This window comes from Dendrobates tinctorius, unplaced genomic scaffold (genome assembly GCF_039654945.1).
Source record: "Dendrobates tinctorius isolate UK_male_01 unplaced genomic scaffold, ASM3965494v1 ptg000036l, whole genome shotgun sequence".
NCBI lineage: Eukaryota > Metazoa > Chordata > Amphibia > Anura > Dendrobatidae > Dendrobates > Dendrobates tinctorius.
This window is the reverse complement of record NW_027361704.1, coordinates 6,237,985-6,253,753: the sequence shown is the minus strand read 5'-3', so window position 1 is coordinate 6,253,753 and position 15,769 is coordinate 6,237,985.

Sequence of the window (15,769 nt, the reverse complement as noted above, 5' to 3'; positions counted from 1 at the left end):
GACGCATGCCCCTGAGAGAGAATGTACGCCAAAGTGGATTTAGAAGCCCAGTGCGCCAAACCAGCTCTTAAATGGCCGACGCGCCTAAGTGATTCTGAAAGGGCCGGCGCACCAAAATGAGCCTTAAAGGGTCGGAGCGCCAAATCGAAAGCTGAGTGACCCCAGGCTCCAAATCGGAGGCTGATCCACCCTGGCCTCCAAATCGGAGGCTGAGCCACCCTGGCCTCCAAATCGGACCCAGAGTGGCCCCACTCACCAAATTGGACCCAGAGTGGCCCCGCCCACCAAATCGGATCCTGAGAGGCCCCGCCCACCAAATCAGACCCAGAATGGCCCTGCCCACCAAATCGGACCCTGAAAGTCCCCGCCCACCAAATTAGACCCAGAGTGGCCCCGCCCACCAAATCGGATCCTGAGGGGCCCCGCCCACTAAATCAGACCCTGAGGGGACCCGCCCACCAAATCGGGCCCTGAGGGGCCCCGGCCACAAAATCGGACCCTGAGGGGCCCCGGCCACCAAATCGAACCCTGAGGGGCCCCGCCCACCAAATCAGACCCTGAGGTGCCCCACCCACCAAATCAGACCCTGAGGGGCCCCGCCCACAAAATCGGATCCTGAGGGCCCCCAGCCACAAAATCGGACCCTGAGGGGCCCCGGCCACAAAATCGGACCCTGAGGGACCCCACCCATAAAATCGGACCCTGAGGGGCCCCGGCCACAAAATCGTACCCTGAGGGGCCCCAAACACAAAATCGAACCCTGAGTGGCCCAGCTCACCAAATCAGACCCTGAGGGGCCCCACCCACAAAATCAGACCCTGAGGGGCACCGGCCACAAAATCGGACCCTGAGGGGCCCTGGCCACAAAATCGGACACTGAGGGGCCCCGGCCACAAAATCAGACCCTGAGGTGCCCCACCCACAAAATTGGACCCTGAGGGGCCCCACCCACCAAATCAGACCCAGAATGGACCCCGCCCACCAAATCAGACCCTGAGGGGCCCCGCCCACCAAATCAGACCCTGAGGGGCCCCGCTAACCAAATCGGACCCTGAGGGGCCCCGCTCACCAAATCGGACCCTGAGGGGCCCCGCCCACCAAATGGGACCCTGAGGGGCCCACCCACCAAATCAAACCCTGAGGGGCCCCGCTAACCAAATCGGACCCTGAGGGGCCCCGCTAACCAAATCGGACCCTGAGGGGCCCCGCTCACCAAATCGGACCCTGAGGGGCCCCGCCCACCAAATGGGACCCTGAGGGGCCCACCCACCAAATCAAACCCTGAGGGATCCGCTCACCAAATCGGACCCCAAGGGGCCCCGCCCACCAAACCAGACCCTGAGGGGCCCCGCCCACCAAATTGGGCCATTAGGGGCCCCGCCAACCAAATCGGGCCTTGAGGGGCTCCGCCACAAAATTGGGCCCAGAGTGACGCTACCCACCAAATCGGATTCTGAGGGACCCCACCCACCAAATTGGACCCTGAAGGGCCCCGCCCACCAAATCGGACCCTGAGGGGCCCCGCCCACCAAATCGGACCCTGAGGGTCCCCGCCCACCAAATCGGACCCTGAGGGTCCCCGCCCACCAAATCGGACCCTGAGGGGCCCCGCTCACCAAATTGGACCCTGAGGGGCCCCGCCCACCAAATCGGACTCAGAGTGGCCCCACCCACTAAATCGGACCCTGAGAGGCCCCGTTCACCAAATCAGACTCTACGGGGCCCCGCCCACCAAATCGGACCCTGAGGGACCCCGCTCACCAAATCGGACCCTGAGGGGCACCGGCCACCAAATCGGACCCTGAGGGGCCTCGGCCATGAAATTGGACCCTGAGGGGCTCCACCCACCAAATCGGAGCCTGAGGGGCCCCACCCACCAATTCAGACCCTGAGGCACCCCACAGGCAAAAGTGGCCCCAGAGAGACACCCACAGTTAAAACGGATCCTGATTTGAAAGTCTTGCAGGGGCAGCAGGCAAGTCTCTCTTAAAGGGGCAGCCCAGGCACCATTTCAAACCACTATCTGTACTTCCTTCAGGAAATACACATCTAGTTATTATTATTAAGTTGATTTCCGCAATTAATACAGCCCGAACCGCTACACGCACAGACACCGTTGAGGTGTCGTTTCGAAGCCAGCATCCATGAGAAGTGTGCTAAGTATTTTTCGTGTCGATCGGATTTGTAGTTTTTGTGCAATTTGCGTTTGAAAAATTTTTTTCCCGTCATTGGAATGCATTGTCTCCAATGCATTTGAATGGGGAAATGGCAAAACGTGCCCTGAGGCGATTGAAATGGCAGTTGAGCTCATTGATATGCGCAGGCAGACCCAGTTACTATGCCAACGCCTACGAATGTCACATGACCTCTCCAAGACAGAGCTTCTGCCACATAATATCAGCTCTTAAAGCAAAACCCACAGCACAAAGGCAAATCTAGCTTCATCACATGACGTATGCCCCTGAGAGAGAATGTGCGCCAAAGTGTATTTAGAAGCCCAGTGAGCCAAACTGGCTCTTAAAGGGCCGAAGCGCCAAAGTGATTCTTAAAGGGCCGCCGCACCGAAATGAGTCTTAAAGGGCCAACGCGCCAAATCGAAAGCTGAGTGACCCCAGGCTCCAAATCGGAGGCTGAGCCACCCCGGCCTTAAAATCGGAGGCTGAGCCACCCTGGCCTCCAAATCAGACACAGAGTGGCCCCGCCCACCAAAAACGGACCCAGAGTGGCACAGCCCACCAAATCGGACACTGAGGGCCCCCGCCCACCAAATCAGGCTCAGAGTGGCCCCACCCACCAAATCGGACCCTGAGGAGCTCCGTCCACCAAATCGGACCCAGAGTGACCCCGCCCACCAAATCGGACCCTGAAGGGCCCCGCCCACCAAATCGGACCCAGAGGGTCCCTGCCCACCAAATCGGACCCTGAGGAGCTCCGTCCACCAAATCGGACCCAGAGTGACCCCGCCCACCAAATCGGACCATGAAGGGCCCCGCCCACCAAATCGGAAGCAGAGGGGCCCCGCCCACCAAATCGGACCCTGAGGGGCCCCGCCCACCAAATCGGACCCTGAGGCGCACTGCCCACTAAATCGGACCGAGGCCACGCCCACCACATCGGACCCTGAGGAGCCCCGCCCACCAAATCAGACCCCGAGGGGCCCCTCCCACCAAATCAGTCCCTGAGGGGCCCCACCCACCAAATCGGACCCTGAGGGGCCCCGCCCACCAAATGGGACCCTGAGGGGCTCCGCCCACAAAATCGGACCCTGAGGGGCCCACTCACAAAATCGGACCCTGAGGGGCCCCGCCCACCAAATTAGACCCTGAGGGGCCCCACCCTCAAAATCAGACCCTGAGGGGCCACAGCCACAAAATCAGACCATGAGGGGCCCCAGCCACAAAATCGGACCCTGAGGGGCCCCACCCACAAAATCGGACCCTGATGGGCTCCACCCACAAATCCAGACCCTGAGGGGCCCCAGCCACAAAATCGGACCATGAGAGACCCCGGCCACAAAATCGGACCCTGAGGGGCCACAACCACAAAATTGGACCCTGAAGGGGCCCCGATCACAAAATCGGACCCTGAGGGGCCCCACCCACAAAATAAGACCCTGAAGGAACCTCAGCCACAAAATCAGACCCTGAGGGGCCCCAGCCACAAAATCGGACCCTGAGGGGCCCCACCCACAAAATCGGACCCTGAGGGGCCCCACCCACAAAATCGGACCCTGAGGGGCCCCGCCCACCAAATTAGACCTTGAGGGGCCCCACCCTCAAAATCGGTCCCTGAGGAGCCCCGGCAACAAAATCGGACCCTGAGGGGCCCCGGCCACAAAATCGGACCCTGAGGGGCCCCGGCCACAAAATCGGACCCTGAGGGGCCCCACTCGCAAAATCGGACCCTAAGGGGCCCCGGCCACAAAATCGGACCCTGAGGGGCCCCACCCGCAAAATCGGACCCTGAGGTGCCCCACCCACAAAATCAGACCCTGAGGGGCTCCACCCGCAAAATCGGACCCTGAAATCGGACCCTGAGGGGCCCCAACCACAAAAGCGGACCCTGAGAGGCACCAGCTACAAAATCGGACCCTGAGGGGCCCCGGCCACAAAATCGGACCCTGAGGGGCCCCGGCCACAAAATCGGACCCTGAGGGGCCCAACCCACAAAATCAGACTCAGTGTCCCCGCCCACCAAATTGGACCCTGAAGGGCCCCGTCCACCAAATTGGACCCAAAGTGGCCCCGCCCACCAAATCAGACCCAGAGTGTCCCCGCCCACCAAATCGGACCCTGAGGGGCCCGGCTCACCAAATGGGACCCTGAGGGGCTCCGCCCACAAAATCGGACCCTGAGGGGCCCCACCCACAAAATCGGACCCTGAGGGGCCCCGCCCACTAAATCGGATTCTGAAAGGCCCCAACCACAAAATCGGACCCTGAGGGGCCCCACCCACAAAATCGGACCATGAGGGTCCCCGCTGACCAAATTGAACTCTGAGGGGCCCCGCCCACCAAATCGGACCCAGAGTGGCCCGCCCACCAAATCAGACCTAGAGTGGCCCGGCTCACCAAATCGGACCCCGAGGGGCCCCACCCACCAAATCGGACCCCGAGGGGCCCCGCCCACCATATCGGACCCCGAGGGGCCACGCCCACCAAATCGGACCCCGAGGGTCCCCGCCAACCAAATTGGACCCTGATGGGCCCCTCCCACCAAATCGGACTCTGATAGATCCCGCCCACCAAATCAGACCCTGAGGGGCCCCGCCCACCAAATCGGACCCAGAGTGGCCCCGCCCACCAAATCAGACCCAGAGTGGCCCACCCAGCAAATTGTACCCTGAGGGGCCCCACCCACAAAATCGGACCCTAAGGGGCCCCACCCACAAAATTGGACCCTGAGGGGCCCCGGCCACAAAATTGGACCCTGAGGGGCCCCACCCACAAAATCGGACCCTGAGGGGATCCAGCCGCAACATCGGACCCTGAGTGGCCCCACTCACAAAATCGGACCCTGAGGGGCCCTACCCACAAAATCGGAGCCTGAGGGGCCCCAACCACAAAATCGGACCCTGACGGGCCCCGGCCACAAAATCGGACCCTGAGGGGCCCCGGCCACAAAATCGGACCCTGAGGGACCCCACCTACAAAATTGAACCCTGAGGGGCCCCGGCCACAAAATCGGATCCTGAGGGGCCCCACCCACAAAATCGGACCCTGAGGGGCCCCACCCACAAAATTGGACCCTGAGGGGCCCCAACCACAAAATCGGACCCTGAGAGGCACCGGCCACAAAATCGGACCCTGAGGGGCCCCGGACACAAAATCGGACCCTGAGGGGCCCCGGCCACAAAATCAGACCCTGAGGGGCCCAACCCACAAAATCAGACCCTGAGGGGCCCCGCTCACCAAATTAGACCCTGAGGGGCCCCACCCTCAAAATCAGACCCTGAGGGGCCCCAGCCACAAAATCAGACCCTGAGGGGCCCCACCCACAAAATCGGACCCTGAGGGGCCCCACCCACAAATCCAGACCCTGAGGGGACCCGGCCACCAAATCGGACCCTGAGGGGCCCCGCCCACCAAATCGGACCCTGAGGGGCCCCGCCCACTAAATCGGATTCTGAAAGGCCCCAACCACAAAATCGGACCCTGAGGGGCCCCGCTGACCAAATTGAACTCTGAGGGGCCCCGCCCACCAAATCGGACCCAGAGTGGCCCGCCTACCAAATCCGACCTAGAGTGGCCCCGCTCACCAAATAGGACCCCGAGGGGCCCCACCCACCAAATCGGACCCCAAGGGTCCCCGCTCACCAAATCGGACCCCGAGGGGCCCCGCCCACCAAATCAAACCCTGAGGGGCCCCGCTCACTAAATCGGACCCTGAGGGGCCCTGCTCACCAAATCGGACCCTGAGGGGCCCCGCTCACTAAATCGGACCCTGAGGGGCCCCGCTCACCAAATCGGACCCTGAGGGGCCCCGGCCACAAAATCGGACCCTGAGGGGCCCCACCCACAAAATTGGACCCTGAGGGGCCCTGGCCACAAGATTGGACCCTGAGGGGCCCCAACCACCAAATCAGACCCTGAGGGGCCCCGGCCACAAAATCGGACCCTGAGGGGCCCCAGCCACCAAATCAGCCCCTGAGGGGACCCGGCCACCAAATCGGACCCTGAGGGGCCCCACCCACCAAATCTGACCCTGAGGTGCCCCACCCACAAAATCAGGCCCTGAGGGCCCCACCCACAAAATCGGACCCTGAGGCCAAAGTGGCCCCTGAGAGGCACCCACAGTTAAAACGGATCCTGAGTTGAAAGTCTTGCAGGTGCAGCAGGCATGTCTCTCTTAAAGGGGCAGCCTGGGCAGCATTTCAAACCACTATCTGTACTTCCTTCAGGAAATACACATCTAGTATTAATGTTGTAATCCGAACGCTGCTAACTTTTTCTTTTTATTCAGTTGATTTCCGCAATTAATGCGGCCCGAACCGCTACACGCACAGACTCCGTTGAGGTGTTGTTTCGAAGCCAGCGTCCACGAGAGGTGTGCTAAGTATTTCTCGTGTCGATCGGATTTGTAGTTTTTGCGCAATTTGCGTTTGAAAATTTTTTTTCCCGTCATTGGAATGCATGTCTCAATGCTTTTCAATGGGCAACTTAAAATGTGCCCTGAGGCGATTGAAATGACAGTAAAGCTCATTGATATGTGAAGGCACACCCACTTACTATGCCAACGCCTACAAACGTCATATAACGCCCCCAGGACAGTGCTTCTGGCACATAATATCAGCTCTTAAAGCGAAACCCACAGCACAAATGCAAATCTTTCCTCATCACATGAAGCATGCCCCTAAGAGAGAATGTGCGCCAAAGTGGATTTAGAAGCCCAGTGAGCCACCCTGTCTCTAAAACGGCCGACGCACCAAAGTGACTCTTAAAGGGCCAGCGCGCCAAATCGAAAACTGAGTGACCCCAGGCTCCAAATCGGAGGCTTAGCCACCCTGGCCTCCAAATTGGAGGCTGATCGAACCTGGCCTCCAAATCGGACCCAGCGTGGCCCCGCTCAAGAAATTGGACCCAGAGGGGCTCCGCTCACCAAATCAGACCCAGAGTGGCCCCGCCCACCAAATCGGACCATGAGGGGCCCCGCCCACCAAATCGGACCCTGAGGGGCCCAGCCCACCAAATTGGACCCTGAGGGGCCGTGCTCACAAAATCGAACTCAGAGGAGCCCCGCTCACCAAATCGGACGCTGAGGGGCCCCGCCCACCAAATCGGATTCTGAAGGGCCTCAACCACAAAATCGGACCCTGAGGGGCCCCGGACACAAAATCGGACCCTGAGGGTCCCCACCCACAAAATGAGACCCTGAGGGGCCCCAGCCACAAAATCGGACTCTGAGGGGCCCCACCCACCAAATCGGATCCTGAGGGGCCCAGCTCACCAAATCGGACCCTGAGGGGCCCCGCTCACCAAATTGAACTCTGAGGGGCCCCGCTCACCAAATTGAACTCTGAGGGGCCCCACCCACCAAATCGGGTTTTGAGGGGCCCCGCCCAGTAAATCGGTTTCTGAGGGGCCCCGCCCACCAAATTGGACCCTGAGGGGCCCTACCCACCAAATTGGATGCTGAGTGGCCCCGCCCACCAAATCGACCTCTGAGGGGCCGTGCACACCAAATCAGACCCTGAGGGGCCCCGCCCACCAAATCAGACCCTGAGGGGCCCCGCTCACCAAATCGGACCCTGAGGGGCCCCGCCCCAAGCAATCGGACCCAGAGGGGCCCCGCCCACCAAATCGGACCATGTGGGGCCCCGCCCACCAAATCAGACCCTGAGGGGCCCCAACCACTAAATTAGACCCTGAGGGGCCCCGGCCACAAAATCGGACCCTGAGGGGCCCCAACCACAAAATCGGACCCTGAGGGGCCCCAAACACTAACTCGGACCCTGAGGGGCCCCGACCACAAAATTGGACCCTGAGAGACCCCGGCCACAAAATCGAACCCAGAGGGACCCCAGTCACAAAATCGGACCCTGAGCCCCAACCCACAAAATCGGACCCTGAGGGGCTCCACCCACAAAATCGGACCCTGAGGGGCCCCGGCCACAAAATCGAACCATGAGGGGCCCCGCCCACGAAATCCAAAGCTGAGGGGCCCCGCCCACAAAATCGGACCCTGAGGGGCCTCGCCCACAAAATCAGACTCTGAGGGGCCCCGCCCACAAAATAGGACCCTGAAGGGCCCCGCCCACCAAACCGGACCCTGAGGGGCCCCGGCCACAAAATCGGACCCTGAGGGGCCCCAAACACTAACTCGGACCCTGTGGGGCCCCGACCACAAAATCGGACCCTGAGGGGATCCACCCGCAAAATCGGACCCTGAGGGGCTCCGGCCCCAAAAATCGGACCCTGAGGGGCCCCAACGCAAAATCGGACCCTGAGAGGCACCGGCTACAAAATCGGACCCTGAGGGGCCCCGGACACAAAATCGGACCCTGAGGGGCCCAACCCACAAAATCGGACCCTGAGGGGCCCAACCCACAAAATCAGACTCAGTGTCCCCGCCCACCAAATTGGACCCTGAAGGGCCCCATCCACCAAATCGGACCCAAAGTGGCACCGCCCACCAAATCAGACCCAGAGTGGCCCCGCCCGCCAAATGGGACCATGAGGCCAAAGTGGCCCATTGAGATGCACCCACAGTTAAAACGGATCCTGAGTTGAAAGTCTTGCAGGGTCAGCAGGCAAGTCTCTCTTAAAGGGGCAGCCCGGGCACCATTTCAAACCACTATCTGTACTTCCTTCATGAAATACACATCTATTTATTATTATTAAGTTGATTTCCGCAATTAATACAGCCCAAACCGCTACACGCACAGACGCCGTTGAGGTGTTGTTTCGAAGCCAGCGTCCACGAGAGGTGTGCTAAGTATTTTTCGTGTCGATCAGATTTGTAGTTTTTGCGCAATTTGCGTTTGAAATTTTTTTTTCCCGTCATTGGAATGCACTGTATCCAATGCTTTTCAATGGGTAATGGCAAAACGTGCCCTGAGGCGATTGAAATGGCAGTTGAGCTCATTGATATGCGCAGGCAGACCCAGTTACTATGCCAACGCCTACGAACGTCACATGACATCCCAAGGACAGAGCTTCTGCCACATAATATCAGCTCTTAAAGTGAAACCCACAGCACAAATGCAAATCTAGCTTCATCACATAACACATGCCCCTGAGATAGAATGTGCGACAAAGTGGATTTAGAAGCCCAGTGAGCCACCCTGGCTCTTAAAGGGCCAACGCGCCAAAGTGATTGTTAAAGGGCCAGCACACCCAAATGAGTCTTAAAGGGCCGACACACCAAATCGGAGACTGAGCCACCCCTGCCTCCAAATCGGAGGCTGAGCCACCCCGGCCTCCAAATCGGACGCTGAGCCACCCCGGCCTCCAAATCGGAGGTTGAGCCACCCCGGCCTCCAAATCGGAGGCTGATCGACCCCGGCCTCCAAATCGGAGGCTGAGCCACCCCGGCCTCCAAATCGGAGGCTGAGCCACCCCGGCCTCCAAATCGGAGGCTGAGCCACCCCGGCCTCCAAATCGGAGGCTGAGCCACCCCGGCCTCCAAATCGGAGGCTGAGCGACCCCGGCCTCCAAATCAGAGGCTGAGCGACCCCGGCCTCCAAATCGGAGGCTGAGCCACCCCGGCCTCCAAATCGGAGGCTGAGCCACCCCGGCCTCCAAATCGGAGGCTGATCCACCCCGGCCTCCAAATCGAAGGCTGATCCACCCCGGCCTCCAAATCGGAGGCTGATCCACCCCGGCCTCCAAATCGGAGGCTGATCCACCCCGGCCTCCAAATCGGAGGCTGAGCCACCCCGACCTCCAAATCGGAGGCTGAGCCACCCCGACCTCCAAATCGGAGGCTGAGCCACCCCGGCCTCTAAATCGGAGGCTGAGCCACCCCGGCCTCCAAATCGGAGGCTGAGCCACCCCGGCCTCCAAATCGGAGGCTCATCGACCCCGGCCTCCAAATCGGAAGCTCATCGACCCCTGCCTCCAAATCGGAGGCTCTTTGACCTCGGCCTCCAAATCGGAAGCTCAACGACCCCGGCCTCCAAATTGGAGGCTGAGCGACCCCAGCCTCAAAATCTTACCCAGAGTGGCCCCACCCACCAAATCAGACCCAGAGAGGCCCTGCCCACCAAATCAGACCCTGAGGGGCCCCGCCCACCAAATCGGACCCAGTGGGGCCCCGCCCACCAAATCGGACCCTGAGAGGCCCCGCCCACCAAATTGGACCCAGAGTGGTCCCGCCCACCAAATTGGACCCAGAGTGGTCCCGCCCACCAAATTGGACCCAGTGGGGCTCCGCCCACAAAATCAGACCCAGAGGGGCCCCTGCCACAAAATCAGACCCTGAGGGGCCGCGGCCACAAAATCGGACCCTGATGGGCCCCGGTCACAAAATTGGACCCTGAGGGGACCCAACCACAAAATCGGACCCTGAGAGGTCCCGCCCACCAAATTGGACCCAGAGGGGCCCCACCCACAAAATTGGACCCAGAGGGGCCCCACCCACAAAATTGGACCCAGAGGGGCCCCAACCACAAAATCGGACCCTGAGGGGACCCAACCACAAAACCGGACCCTGAGGGGCCCGACACAAAATCGGACCCTGAGGGGCCCCGGCCACAAAATCGGACCCTGAGGGGCCCAGCCCACAAAATCGGACCCTGAGGGGCCCTGCCCACCAAATTGGACCCTGAGGGGCCCCGCCCACCAAATCGGACCCTGAGGGGCCCCACCCACAAAATTGGACCCTGAGGGGTTCCGTCCACAAAAATCGGATCCTGAGTGGCCCCGGCCACAAAATCGGACCCTGAAGGGCCCCAGCCACAAAATCGGACCTTGAGGGGCCCCACCCACCAAATCAGACCCTGAGGGGCCCCGGCCACCAAATCGGACCCTGAGGGGCCCCACCCACAAAATCGGACCCTGAGGGGCCCCACCCACAAAATCAGGCCCTGAGGGGCCCCACCCACAAAATCAGACCCTGAGGCCAAAGTGGCCCCTGAGAGGCACCCACAGTTAAATCGTATCCTGAGTTGAAAGTCTTGCAGGGGCAGCAGGCAAGTCTCTCTTAAAGGGGCAGCCCGGGCACCATTTCAAACCACTATCTGTACTTCCTTCAGGAAATACACATCTAGTTATAGTGGTTTGAAAAAACCACTATATTGTAATCCGAACGCTGCTAACTTATTCTTCTTCTTCTTCTTATTAAGTTGATTTCCGCAATTAATGCGGCCCGAACCGCTACACGCACAGACTCCGTTGAGGTGTCGTTTCGAAGCCAGCGTCCATGAGAGGTGTGCTAAGTATTTTTCGTGTCGATCGGATTTGTAGTTTTTGCGCAATTTGCGTTTGAAAATTTTTTTTCCCGTCATTGGAATGCACTGTGTCAATGCTTTTCAATGGGAAGCTTAAAACGTGCCCTGAGGCGATTGAAATGGCAGTTGAGCTCATTGATATGCGCAGGCACACCCAGTTACTATGCCAACGCCTACAAACGTCACATGACATCTCCAGAACAGAGCTTTTGCCACATAATATCAGCTCTTAAAGCTAAACCCACAGCACAAATGCAAATCTAGCTTCATCACATGACGCATGCCCCTGAGAGAGAATGTGTGCGCCAAAGTGGATTTAGAAGCCCAGTGAGCCACCCTGGCTCTTAAAGGGCCGACGCGCCAAAGTGATTCTTAAAGACCCGGCGCACCAAAATGAGTCTTAAAGGGCTGGCGCGCCAAATCGAAAGCTGAGTGACCCAAGGCTCCAAATCGGAGGCTGATAGACCCTGGCCTACAAAAAGGAGGCTGAGCAACCCTGGCATCCAAATCGGACCCAGAGTGGCCCTGCCCACGAAATCGGACCCAGAGTGGCCTCGCCCACCAAATCAGACCCAGAGTGGCCCCGCCCACCAAATTGGACCCTGAGGGGCCCCACCCACAAAATCGGACCCTGAGGGCCCCACCCACAAAATCGGACCCTGAGGGCCCCCAACCACAAAATCGGACCCTGAGGGCCCCCAACCACAAAATCGGACGCTGAGGGGCCCCAACCACAAAATCGGACCCTGAGGGGCCCCAACCACAAAATTGGACCCTGAGGGTCCCCGCCCACCAAATAGGACCCTCAGGGGCCCCACCCACAAAATCGGACCCTGAGGGGCCCCACCCACAAAATCGGACCCTGAGGGGCCCCACCCACGAAATCGGACCCTGAGGGGCCCCACCCACAAAATCGGACCCTGAGGGGCCCCACCCACAAAATCGGACCCTGACTGGCCCCACCCACAAAATCGGACCCTGACGGGCCCCGGCCACAAAATCGGACCCTGAGGGACCCCACCTACAAAATTGAACCCTGAGGGGCCCCAACCACAAAATCGGACCCTGAGGGGCCCCAACCACAAAATCGGACCCAGAGTGGACCTGCCCACCAAAATGGACCCAGGGGGCTCCACCCACAAAATCAGACCCTAAGGGGCCCCATCCACAAAATCGGACCCTGAGTAGACCCGGCCACAAAATCAGACCCTGAGGGGCCCCAACCACAAAATCGGACCCTGAGGGGCCCCGGCCACAAAATCGGACCCTGAGGGGCCCCACCCACAAAATCGGACCCTGAGGGGCCCCACCCACAAAATCGGACCCTGAGGGGCACCGGCCACAAAATCGGACACTGATGGGCCCCGGCCACGAAATCGGACCCTGAGGGACCCTGGCCACGAAATCGGACACTGAGGGGCGCTGGCCACAAAATCGGACCCTGAGGGGCCCCAACCACGAAATCAGACCCTGAGGGGCCCCGGCCACAAAATCGGACCCTGAGGGCCCCCAACCACAAAATCGGACCCTGAGGGCCCCCAACCACAAAATCGGACGCTGAGGGGCCCCAACCACAAAATCGGACCCTGAGGGGCCCCAACCACAAAATTGGACCCTGAGGGGCCCTGCCCAGCAAATCGGACCCTCAGGGGCCCCACCCACAAAATCGGACCCTGAGGGGCCCCACCCACAAAATCGGACCCTGACTGGCCCCGGCCACAAAATCGGACCCTGACGGGCCCCGGCCACAAAATCGGACCCTGAGGGACCCCACCTACAAAATTGAACCCTGAGGGGCCCCAACCACAAAATCGGACCCTGAGGGGCCCCAACCACAAAATCGGACCCAGAGTGGACCTGCCCACCAAAATGGACCCAGGGGTCTCCACCCACAAAATCAGACCCTAAGGGGCCCCACCCACAAAATCGGACCCTGAGTAGACCCGGCCACAAAATCAGACCCTGAGGGGCCCCAACCACAAAATCGGACCCTGAGGGGCCCCACCCACAAAATCGGACCCTGAGGGGCCCCGGCCACAAAATCGGACCCTGAGGGGCCCCGGCCACAAAATCGGACCCTGAGGGGCCTCGGCCACGAAATCGGACCCTGAGGGGCCTCGGCCACAAAATCGGACCCTGTGGGGCCCCAACCACAAAATCGGACCCTGAGGGGCCCCGGCCACAAAATCGGACCCTGAGGGGCCCCACCCACAAAATCGGACCCTGAGGGGCCCCAACCACCAAATCAGACCCTGAGGGGCCCCGGCCACAAAATTGGACCCTGAGGGGCCCCACCCACCAAATCAGACCTGAGGGAACCCGGCCACCAAATCAGATCCTGAGGGGCCCCACCCACCAAATCGGACCCTGAGGTGCCCCGGCCACAAAATCGGACCCTGAGGGGCCTCACCCACCAAATCGGACCCTGAGGGGCCCCACCCACCAAATCGGACCCTGAGGGGCCCCACCCACCAAATTGGACCCTGAGGGGCCCCGGCCACAAAATCGGACCCTGAGGGGCCCCACCCACAAAATCGGACCCTGAGGGGCCCCAACCACCAAATCAGACCCTGAGGGGCCCCGGCCACAGAATCGGACCCTGAGGGGCCCCACCCACCAAATTGGACCCTGAGGGGCCCCGGCCACAAAATCGGACCCTGAGGGGCCCCACCCACAAAATCGGACCCTGAGGGGCCCCAACCACCAAATCAGACCCTGAGGGGCCCCAACCACCAAATCAGACCCTGAGGGGCCCCCGGCCACAAAATTGGACCCTGAGGGGCCCCACCCACCAAATCAGCCCCTGAGGGGACCCGGCCACCAAATCAGACCCTGAGGGGCCCCACCCACCAAATCGGACCCTGAGGTGCCCCGGCCACAAAATCGGACCCTGAGGGGCCCCACCCACAAAATCGGGCCCTGAGGGCCCCACCCACAAAATCGGACCCTGAGGCCAAAGTGGCCCCTGAGAGGCACCCACAGTTAAAACAGATCCTGAGTTGAAAGTCTTGCAGGTGCAGCAGGCAAGTCTCTCTTAAAGGGGCAGCCCGGGCAGCATTTCAAACCACTATCTGTACTTCCTTCAGGAAATACACATCTAGTTATAGTGGTTTGAAAAAACCACTATATTGTAATCCGAACGCTGCTAACTTATTCTTCTTCTTATTATTATTATTTTTAAGTTGATTTCCGCAATTAATGCGGCCCGAACCGCTACACGCACAGACTCCGTTGAGGTGTCGTTTCGAAGCCAGCGCCCATGAGAGGTGTGCTAAGTATTTTTCGTGTCGATCGGATTTGTAGTTTTTGCGCAATTTGCGTTTGAAAATTTTTTTTCCCGTCATTAGAATGCACTGTCTCCAATGCTTTTCAATGGGTAATGGCAAAACGTGCCCTGAGGCGATTGAAATGGCAGTTGAGCTCATTGATATGCGCAGGCAGACCCAGTTACTATGCCAACGCCTACGAACGTCACATGACCTCTCCAAGACAGAGCTTCTGCCACATAATATCAGCTCTTAAAGCAAAACCCACAGCACAAATGCAAATCTAGCTTCATCACATGACACTTGCCCCTGACAGAGAATGTGCGCCAAAGTGGATTTAGAAGCCCAGTGAGCCATCCTGGCTCTTAAAGGGCCGACGCGCCAAAGTGATTCTTAAAGAGCCGGCGCACCAAAATGAGTCTTAAAGGGCCGGCGCGCCAAATCGAAAGCTGAGTGACCCAAGGCTCCAAATCGGAGGCTGATAGACCCTGGCCTACAAAAAGGAGGCTGAGCCACCCTGGCATCCAAATTGGACCCAGAGTGGCCCCGCCCACCAAATCGGACCCAGAGTGGCCCCGCCCACCAAATCAGAACCAGAGTGGCCCCACCCACCAAATTGGACCCTGAGGGGCCCCACCCACAAAATCGGACCCTGAGGGGCCCCGGCCACAAAATCGGACCCTGAGGGGCCCCGCCTACAAAATTGAACCCTGAGGGGCCCCAACCACAAAATCAGATCCTGAGGTGACCCACCCACAAAATCGGATCCTGAGGGGCCCCACCCACAATATCGGACCCTGAGGGGCCCCACCCACAAAGTCAGACCCTGAGGGCCCCGGTCACAAAATTGGATCCTGAGGGGCCCCAACCACAAAATTGATCCCTGAGGGTCCCCAACCACAAAATCGGACCCTGAGGGGCCCCACCCACAAAATTGGATCCTGAGGGGCCCCACCCACAAAATTGGACTCTGAGGGGACCCGGCCAAAAATTGGACCCTGAGGGGCCCCACCCACAAAATTGGACCCTGAGGGGCCCCGGCCAAAAATTGGACCCTGAGGGGCCCCGGCCACAAAATCAGACCCTGAGGGGCCCCGGCCACAAAATCAGACCCT